Source organism: Helianthus annuus, chromosome 12, assembly GCF_002127325.2.
Source record: "Helianthus annuus cultivar XRQ/B chromosome 12, HanXRQr2.0-SUNRISE, whole genome shotgun sequence".
NCBI lineage: Eukaryota > Viridiplantae > Streptophyta > Magnoliopsida > Asterales > Asteraceae > Helianthus > Helianthus annuus.
Window position 1 is genome coordinate 24,303,143 of NC_035444.2, and position 11,413 is coordinate 24,314,555.

The following is an 11,413-nucleotide window of genomic DNA, read 5'->3' on the forward strand; positions in this document are numbered from 1 at the left end:
AAAACCCAACGGAGGCGCCCCAGGCACTGAGTTGACATCTGGAATAGGGTTTGATGGAACCCCCATCTGTGGTTCTTCTTCTTCCTCCTGAAGTGGCGGATAATGGCTGTCACTTGATGGTTGGGGTGTGCTGATACGGACACCCCCTCGCACGGACATCCGTGCGTTCGACCTCCTCCGCCTCGGTGGCTCCGAAGGCGGCTGCTGTTCCACTGGTGGTGGTGGTGGCGGAGTGACTGCCACGAATCGTTGATCCTCAGAAGGATCTTGCTGCTGCTGTTGCTGATACGGGGAGGAGTGTTCAGAAGGCGTGAAGTACCAGTCCCACTGCTTGAACCTCTCTTGATAACTATCCGGACCGCGGTATGGTGATCCGTGGAAAGATGACCCATCCGAGATTTCGATGGGGTGGTTCGGCGTTCCTGTAGCAGGCTCCATTGGATCAGTATCCTCGTCCATGTCATTTTCCCCAGAGAAGTGGTCTTCCGGTCCGATTGGGTTAAAACCCCCGGGTTCTGGAAAAATGTTGGCCGGGTTGAATCGGCTTTGGAAAACTGGGGTTGGGTCACCAAAGGAATGGTGCGAGTTGGATCTCTGTAACGGTATGAAAGAGGGTGGTTGTTCGTTGGGCTCATTTTCCGATTGGGGCCCAAAGGAGTGTTGGTAAGAAGGTGAAGAGCTGAGGGAAACTGACCGTCTCCCGGGTTCAACATAGAGCCTCCACGACTCTTGTGGACTAGTGCTCATGGTGATGGATGGGGTACGCCGGTGCGAAGGCCCGGCTTCGTGATCGTGACCCGTGACTGGTGCTTTGCCTCGACCGCGAAGAAATCTTGGTGGCATGTTGACCTGCATACAAGTTTTAGGTAACAACAACAACATATAATAATAAGACCCAAAAATAAAACAAAACAGAGTTTGTCCTATGTTCTTTGTCTAGACTCGGAACTCGAAGAATGTGCAATTCGTGCACTGAGACTAAACACAAAAGGCTAGTGTTTAACTCACTCAGTGTTGGCTCTGATACCAACCTGTCACACCCCTAATTTCCACGCGTCACCGGTGGGCCCGGTGGGGGATTAACGTGACGTAGTTGATATCATCATAGTCAAACAATACAAATTATAATGCACAGCGAAAGCAAAGATAGATTCATTTCAACTTAAATTATTGTAATATTCGAGTATCACAAAGTGTCAAAATAGAATCCACAGGCAGAATCAAATAAAAAGGAAACTTCATTTCAACAGACTTCATGCATCCTAAGCTTGCGAGACTTCTATGGATACTTAAGGAGTGGCCAGCCTATTACGCGTAATACCTGCACTTAGTCTTTTTGGAAAATACGTCAGTTTACACTGGTAAATACAATTTAACTGGCTCATTTTGAAAATGTTTAAAATTGATTTAAATGCTCGTGGCATAAAACTTTTTATAACTTGGGATAATTATTTGCTTAATAATCTTGTAAAAGAATTACATGTTTGTTCTGCATTTGGTAGCCCGGGTCATGCCGGGTTAAAGATTAATAGACACACCACTTAATATAATTCCGCCGCGAGACTTCTCTCGTACCGACGATTATACATGTTGTACAACACTACGGGTGTACGCCTACACCCGAGTGCTAAGGTCGTGGCCATTCTTTGAATGATGCCAAGGATATCCGGGACATGGTCATTAAGCCCCCAAAGGCGTTAAACAAACAAAACAACATTTTCAAACGGGTTAATTTGACTGCGCATAACCAAGACCGGTTAAGGTCAATTCCCCGACCAAGCGGTATTTTATATACCGTACCCCAAGCCCGTATAGGGAAAATAAGTTAAACGTATTTACCTGAGCAAAGTATAAACCAAATATAACGAGTGCACATAGCTTTTACTGGGCTCCTAGATCTGGAAATTAAGGTTTTAATAACCTATTAGAATCCTAACGGGTCTTAAGCTTAGACCGGTTAGTTTTATATAAAGATTACGGTTTTAAACGCACAATAAGGCGAAGACCGTTTTAGAATATGGTTTTGTCCCAACAAGCTTTCACACTTGTTTTATATGGGTAACATAATCACATTCTCGATTTTGAGACCAAAAAGATATGGTTTGACCCGTTTCGGCTAAAATGGCCAAACTAGTCACATAAGCCGATCCGAACGCGTATAATGCGTAACGAGTAACCATAAGAGTCAAATACAAGTTTCTGAAGTCAATATGCTTAAAATATGTTGTGATATCAGAATGATACCTTCCATTATGCCCCAAATGATTTTAAACCAAAACTATGCCTCATAAGGGCGTTTTGGTCATTTTATAAGGTGTAAAAGGGTTAAAATGATAACCTGAGTTACAGGTCTGAATAAATTAGTAAATATACTTAATTTACTAAGTTATAACAGTAGGGTATCAAATTTATGTGAAATTTATTATCTTTAATCTTACTATGCACCGTAGGGGCATTTTGGTAATTTCACATGTGCCTAAAAGGTCAATTCTGGAATTCTGGGTTCAGAACATTTGCCTACAGTTTAAAATATAAAAATTCACTAATTACATCAGTAGGTTCAATCCTTTAAGCTTAATAAGGTTCTAGAGCACACTTATGTGTTAAAAATGCCTAAAAAGGCGATTTGGAGCCATTTCCGGGTTTTCTGTAAAAAGCTGATATGTTTAATATTCCAGAAGGCTCAAAATAATTTATTTATCATAACAAATCAGTAGAAATTAGTTTGAGGTCAAAAGGTTTTGTAAAACTCATTTTATGGCTAAAAAGGGCAAAATCGGCATAAACCGAATTAATCTTAGAACACTAAGTTATGCTCAGCCTAAAAAATAAATAAAAATCTCCAAAAATCCCAAAATATTATTTTATAACAGTGGGTAAAAATTTTGGTATAAAAATTTGGGTTTTGATAGGCTATACATAGTTTACGCCATTTAATTATCAAAGAAGCTCTTAATTACGCTATTGAGCATAACTCTTAATCTAGACCTCAAACTGACTTCAAATTTTGGGTGCAAGTTTATAAATCAGTAGCTAAGGTGCCTACCCTTTTACATTTTCAAAAATCACGTTTTAAGGTCAAATGGGCATAATGGTCAACATATAAGCGATTAACGGAAACATGCATGTGAATAGGATATCCAATGAACCAAGTTGTATAATCTCAGAGAGTTATACTAACATGTAAATAGGTTCAAAAGAAGCTCTAAGGCAATCCTAATCTTGTCTTAAACGGGTCAGAACTGAAAGTCAAAGCAGAAGTCAAACTTTGCGACTTTCGGTTCCAACCGAGCCTAAACTGAAAATTGTCGAGTTGAACATGTTGGACATGTTCTTACATTAATTACCAAGTTATTTAAATGTTAAAACAGGTTGCATGCATCCTATATTGCTAATTATAAGTTAATTCGGATTTAAGCATTCTGTTGACTTTTTTAAAGGTTAGCTTTGACTCGACAATTGACATGCCTAGAGTGGGAATCTGAAAATACCCTTTTAAGGGTTTGTTACCCACATAATTACCTACTTAAAGGTATCTTAAATTCGTGATTTGACAGAGCACATTTTAATTAATCACGAAGTCAAACCTTAATTACGACGGTTTGACTTTTAGCTAATTAACTAAGCTAAAACAACTTAAAAGAGGTTAAGGACACTTACAAGAGTCCTAAGAAGGATTAGGGATTTAATGAGAACTTGTTGCTGTCCAAGGAAATTCCAGAGAAGTCTTGAACCAAAGTTGCAAGTGAGCATGTAAAGTGTTCACAACTTCAAGCCCTATATAGTGAACCTTGAGGTCCAAGATGATGCCAAGATAGTCTAGAGTGGTTACAAGATCACCCCAGGTGTCTCTATGATGCTATATACTGCCTAGCAAGTCCCTGGTTTCGAAAACCATTCATTTAAGTCGGTGTAACAGGCTGAACAGGCAGCTGTCCATTTTCTGCTGCCAGCGACTGCCTTACGGACCGTAAGCTTAAGGCCTTGCGGTCCGTAACCGACCCTTGCAGAAATCACCCAGGTATCCTCCTTACGGACCGTAAGACTAGGGCCTTGCGGTCCGTAACCGGTGGTCAGAAAAACAAAAAATTTCACAAACTTCAAGTCTTGACCATGCAACCTCGTGATTCCCGAATTACATGCTAACTTTCTCAGTTGTGGACCTAGTGGCTCAGCCATTGCATGCTTGTATGTCCCTTACATGTTTCTACAACCTTGGCATCTTGTAATCTCTTAAAGTGACGGATATTTCCAAGGAATTTAAGTCTTGGATTCTCACAAGAGTTGGTCATGTTTAGTTAACTACTATTAATTTCTTTTACACAAAGAATTTTATTCAGCATTTTAGTAGCCAACACTCCCAATAATCCAAATTCCATATAAAAGATGGAACTTTAGAAACGACCAGCTAATATATATATAAGATGTTTGTCAAATGATTTAAGGATCTCGGGATTTATAAATTTGGGTCGCTCAGAGGTATTTTAATAACATGTCCACCCTTGGGTCGTTCAGAGGTATTTTGAAATACATGACGCCCTTGCATTTAAAATCCTACCATACATCTTTATAATTTAATCCGGTTTTCCTGACACGTTTGTCCCTCATGACACGTGTCTTTATTTTATTGGACAGGAATTTCCGAGGGTTACATCCTCCACCCCCTTAAAAAGAAAATCTCGACCTCGCAAGATTTAAGGAAAACAAATGAGGGGTATATATATATCCTGGCATTTTGGAACTCTAACTCCCATGTATATTCAGACCTCTACGAGCATCCACTTTACTTTGACAATAGGCACAAGCCTTTCTCCGAGCTTCCTTCCTGGTCGATCCTCAATCGACACGGTTTTCCACAAATTTTAAGCTCTCGTCTATGCCACATCTGTGTGTGGTAATGACTAGCGACTCCTCAGGCTAGACCATTTCCTTTAGATTGCAGACGTGAAATACATTAATGAATACCATCGACTCTCAGGTAAGTTCAACTTATAAGCCACTGTCCTACACATTCCGATTAGGTATAGGGAATAGGTCCATATATACCTTGGGCTTTAACTTACCCTTCTACCAAATCGGATCAACCACCCCCTTTCCAAGGCGAACTTTTAGCAACCACTTAATCGCCAACCTCAAATTTAGAGGTTTTCACCTATCATCCGCATAACTCTTCTGCCTGTCTTGAGCAGCCTTCAGCGGTCCGGATTGGACAATTTTGTCCGTTGTCCTCGAAGACTAAGTCAGGACCTGATAATTGCGTATCTCCCACTTCTGCCCAGTAGATGGGCGTTCTGCACTTTCTACATAATAGTGCCTCAAAAAGGCGCAGCCTTAATGCTAGTTATGGTAGCTATTATTGTAGGAGAACTCAACCAACGGTAATGCCTGTCCAACTACCTCCTAGATCAATTACACATGCACGCAGCATGTCTTCCAACGTACTGAATAGTACGCTCCACTATGCCCATCCGTCTGAGGATGGTAAGCCGTACTGAAATTCAATTGAGTGCCCAGAAACTGTTGGAAACTCTTCCAGAAATGAGATGTGTATCTAGTATCTCGATCTGAGATAATAGATACTGGTACGCCATGCAAGGCCACAATCTTATCCACGTACAGTTGGGCTAGCATGTCAGAGCTGAAGGTCTCTCTAATGGGTAGGAAATGTGCTGACTTAGTCAGTCTATCAACTATGACCCATATAGTATCATTTCCCTTCGGCGTCTTAGGCAATTTGGTGATGAAGTCCATCGTCACCATTTTTCATTTTCCAAGTGGGAATTTCAGGCTGTTGCAGTAAACCTGACGGCTTCTGATGTTCAGCTTTGACTTTAGCACACGTTAAGCATTTAGCTACATAAGCAGCTATAGACTTTTTCAAGCCTATCCACCAATAATTCGCCTTTAAATCCTGGTACATCTTATCAGCTCCAGGATGGACGGAATATTTGGAACTGTGGGCTTCCTTGAGGATAACATCTCGAAGTCCTCCATATACAGGAACCCATATTCGTCCATTTAATCTCAACATCCCGTCTTTGTCGTAGGACAACTGTTCTTCAGTTACTCCTAATTTCTCCTCAGGATAGTTAGCTTCCAACACAGCTTCCTTTTGTGCGGCTAACAACCTTTCATTCAAACTACTCTTGATTTCAATGCTCTTGGCATTGATCCTTATCGGCTTCACCCTTTCCTTCCTGCTCAAAGCATCTGCGACTACATTGGCCTTGCCTGGGTGTACCTTATTTCACAATCATAATCGTTCAAGGTTTCCATCCATCGTCGCTGCCTCATGTTCAAATCCTTCTGATTGAAAAGGTGTTGAAGGCTCTTGTGGTCGGAATAGATTACACACTTCGTCCCACACAAATAATGCCTCCAAAGCTTTAGTGCAAATACAACGGCACCCAACTCCAAGTCATGGGTGGTGTAATTCTTCTCGTGCACCTTTAGTTGACGTGAAGCGTAGGCTATGACCTTGCCCTTTTGCATTAACACACAACCCATTCCGGTGTGTGATGCATCACAATACACCACAAATTCTTCAATGCCTTCAGGTAGAGTCAGTACTGGAGCGTTACTCAACTTCTGCTTCAAGATATCAAAGGATTCTTGCTGCTTAGGCCCCCAATTAAACTTAATGTTCTTACGCGTTAACGAAGTTAAGGGTGCAGCAATCCTTGAGAAGTTTTCAATAAAACGCCTATAGTATCCAGCCAAACCTAGGAAGCTACGAATCTCTGAAGGTGTCTTTGGCTCCTGCCAGTTCATGATAGCTTCTATCTTTGCGGGATCCACTTGAATTCCACGCTCACTCACAACGTGTCCAAGGAACTGGACTTCGCGAAGCCAAAATTCACACTTAGAAAACTTGGCATAGAGCTTCTCTTGATGGAGCAGCTTAAGAATACACCGAAGATGCCTCTCATGGTCAGCTTGGTTCTTTGAATAGATGAGGATGTCGTCGATGAAGACGATGACAAATTTATCCAGATAAGGCTTGCATACGCGATTCATGAGATCCATGAATGCGGCAGGTGCGTTAGTGAGCCCAAAAGGCATCACTAGGAACTCGTAGTGACCATAACGAGTCCTAAACGCGGTCTTATGTACATCCTCCTCCTTAACTTTCAATTGATGATAGCCTGACCTGTGATCTATCTTAGAAAAGTAACTCGCTCCCTGTAGCTGGTCGAATAGATCATCGATTCTAGGCAAAGGATATCTGTTCTTGATAGTAACCTTGTTTAGCTCACGGTAATCAATGCATAGACGCATTGATCCGTCCTTCTTTTTAACGAACAGAATTGGCGCTCCCCATGGAGATGAACTAGGTCTAATAAAACCTTTAGCTAGTAAATCATCTAGCTGTGTCCTTAATTCCTTCATCTCTGTTGGTGCTAATCTATATGGTGCTCTGGCTATTGGTGCAGCTCCGGGGATGATGTCAATCCTAAATTCCACCTGCCTATTTGGTGGCAAACCAGGTAGTTCCTCCGGAAAAACCTCGGGATAGTCAGAAATGACTGGTATGTCTTCGATCCTGGGCTTCTTCTCGTCAATGGTTACTTGTGCCATATAAATGACGCAACCCTTACTCGTGCATCCTGATGCCTTAAGCATGGCCACTTGCTCTGGTATTCCGTGTTGAGTATCACCCTGAATAGTGAGTGGCTCACCAGATGGGGTCTTGATTACTACCTGCTTCTTGTTGCACACTATCTGGGCTTGGTTACGCGATAACCAATCAATTCCTATTACTACATCAAAGCCTGCTAGCTTAAAAGGTAACAAGGACAAAGGAAAAGAGTGGTTCCTAATGGATAGGACACATCCATCTAACACAGTCGAAACTGTTTCTATTGTTCCATCAGCTAATTCCACTTCATATTTCATACTTAAAACTTTAACAGGTAATTTCAACAGTTCACAGAACTTATTATCTACAAAGGACCTATCCGCCCCAGAGTCAAATAATACCCTTGCGTAGACATCATTAATGAGAAAAGTACCTGTTATGACATTATCGTCCTGAATAGCTTCCTTTGCATCCATGCGGAAGACCCTTGCATTAGTCTTCTTTCCTTCTTCTGTTTTCTTGGCAAGCTTCGGGCAGTGGGTCTAATATGTCCCTTCTCATTACAATTGTAGCAGGTGGCATCCTTAAGTTTCTTGCAATCTAATGCCTTATGATCCGGGGACTTGCAAATCCCACATAGTTTCTGCTGAGATTGGGATCTAGACTCCTGCCTGCATTTCCCGAAATGGTGCTTCTTACAAACCTTGAACCTGGGCTTTTCACCCGACTGTTGATCTCCCTTCTTGGATCCCGACCCTTTCTTGTGGTCGTCATTGCCCTTACGCTTTTTATCTGAGCGTCGCGAACTATCATCTTCGCGTTTTCGCTTCTCGGCATCTGCGGCTCTCATTGATCTCTGTCTAACTGCGTCTTTTGTAAGGACAGAGATATGTCAGCCACTGATCGAAAAGTAGTGGGCCGAGAGGCCTTGACGCTTGCTTTAATTTCTGGGGCCAGACCCCCAATGAAACGGGCTATCCTTTTTGGTTCAGGTGTTACAAGGTAGGGAACTAGCCTTGACAAGGTATTGAAGGTTGTGAGGTAAGCCTGGCAGTCCAGGTTCTTCATCACCAGAGACAGAAAATCAGACTCTATTCCTTCGACCTCGTGCTGAAGGCAGTAATTCTCCTTGATTAAGGCAACAAATTGTTCCCAAGACATGTTGTATAGCGGTATCTTTCCGGTGGCTTGAATCAGCGACTTCCAGCATTGCAGTGCATCACCTTTAAAAGATTGTGTCACAAACTTCACAATATCTTTTTCAGCACAGCCACTTATATCCACTACTGTCTCCATCTCATCAAGCCAAGTCATACAGTCCACTGCCCCCTTCTCCCCAGTGAAATCCCGGGGTTTACAAGACACAAAGTATTTATACATGCAACCCTTGGCACGTGGGGCATCATAAAGCACAATCTTCTTGGAATGATTATCATTTTCATTCGAAGAATGTCTATCATCCTCCTTCTTAGATTCCTCCTTTTTAGACTTGGGTTGGACAGAAGGTGGCTTACTGTGAGCCTCCGAATGAGTCTTAGACTTATTATGCGGTGTAGACAGGGTTCTACTATGGGTCCCGCTGTACTCACTGTACTGTCTTTCTAATGCCTTAGTGACCGCATCATCCACCAGTGCTTTCAACTCCGCACCAGTTAACTGTATTTTTGCATTATCGTGGTTCTCCACCGGACGACTATTCACTTCATCCGACCCCGCCATGTAGCTTCAAATGCTACATATAACAATAATGGGCAAGGTTTTATTTAACAGGAAATACAGTATTTTACGTATCTTATTAACCATGGTTTTAAATAGCCATTGCAGGTTAATTTATTAATCAAATATTAATTCAGGATCTATATTGTAATCCTATATTATAGTTAAGAATTAACATATAACTTAGTCACAAGGACAGTGTTAGTTTATAACCCGGATTCTTACCGAATCAAGGTATTAGGGTCTGAATCACAGTTCTTTACCCTATTCTAGAAAGTGAGTTGCAGACTCAAACTGTCTCTTAGTCCCTAGGACACTAATTATTACCCGTAGGCACTTCATTCTCAAGGAATGGACATTTACTTACAGGGAATTTTAAATTAACCCAATTTTCAATGATGGCTTATGTGACTTTTACTGTGTCACAATTTGCCCAGCATGTTAACATACTTACAGATGTTAACAGAATTTGGAATCTTCTAGACAGGTTCTACCATCTTGGCCATGTCTGCGACGACACGTGGCTAGGCTTTACCCCTTAGATTCTCTTTATAACGCAGATCAATCCTAAGTTGAGACGTTAATTATAGACCTGAATCTAATTATGGAGATACCATCTTGGCCTTGTCTTAAAATGACACGTGGCTAGGTCTTGTCCCTTTTTAGATTTTGCCATTTTAAATTAATGGTAGGTCTTCTTTATTTTAGGAAATGTTATTTTCATTTTTACCTTTTTATTTTAAGTTTATTCATATACTTATTTATAGCAATAATCATGAAAATTTTAAATGCAACATTTCACTAAATAAAGATTCAACAGTACAATACTTGCCCTAAACGGGACTTCTACAAATAACATGCCCACGCAGGGGCGAAACATAACAAACAAATAAACACTCTAACAAACAACAAACCCACGCAGGGGTTAACTGAAAGACATGCCCACGCAGGGGCAGAATACAAAAGACAAGCTCGCGCAGGAGCTGAATACAGAAACAACAAGTCCACGCAGGGACTGACTACAACTAAGCAACAAGCAACAAGGTCTTCAGTGACCCCTCCTCTTGGACTTCCCCTTTAGCAAGTCTGACAGACCCTTGAAGAAGCCTTGCCGCTCTCTGCGGTCTTCTCGAACTTCTCGTTCGACCTGGTTCAACCTATCAAGAATCTCCTGCTGACGCTCCGGCGGGATAAGTTGTGGCTGCGGTGGCTGGTACAACGGCTGAGGAGGTGGTGGCTGCTGGAACACATATGGAGGGTACCCGGTAGTCCAAGGACCACCATAGGGCCCTTCAGGGTGTCGAGCGTTGTAATCCCAAGCCTCCTGATATGGGTCCACGTTGGCATAGTTAAAGCTGTTGTGGCCCGGCATTTCAAACGGGTTGTATGCCGCAGAATAAGCAGGAATTGGGTTGTCAAAACCCAACGGAGGCGCCCCAGGCACTGAGTTGACATCTGGAATAGGGTTTGATGGAACCCCCATCTGTGGTTCTTCTTCTTCCTCCTGAAGTGGCGGATAATGGCTGTCACTTGATGGTTGGGGTGTGCTGATACGGACACCCCCTCGCACGGACATCCGTGCGTTCGACCTCCTCCGCCTCGGTGGCTCCGAAGGCGGCTGCTGTTCCACTGGTGGTGGTGGTGGCGGAGTGACTGCCACGAATCGTTGATCCTCAGAAGGATCTTGCTGCTGCTGTTGCTGATACGGGGAGGAGTGTTCAGAAGGCGTGAAGTACCAGTCCCACTGCTTGAACCTCTCTTGATAACTATCCGGACCGCGGTATGGTGATCCGTGGAAAGATGACCCATCCGAGATTTCGATGGGGTGGTTCGGCGTTCCTGTAGCAGGCTCCATTGGATCAGTATCCTCGTCCATGTCATTTTCCCCAGAGAAGTGGTCTTCCGGTCCGATTGGGTTAAAACCCCCGGGTTCTGGAAAAATGTTGGCCGGGTTGAATCGGCTTTGGAAAACTGGGGTTGGGTCACCAAAGGAATGGTGCGAGTTGGATCTCTGTAACGGTATGAAAGAGGGTGGTTGTTCGTTGGGCTCATTTTCCGATTGGGGCCCAAAGGAGTGTTGGTAAGAAGGTGAAGAGCTGAGGGAAACTGACCGTCTCC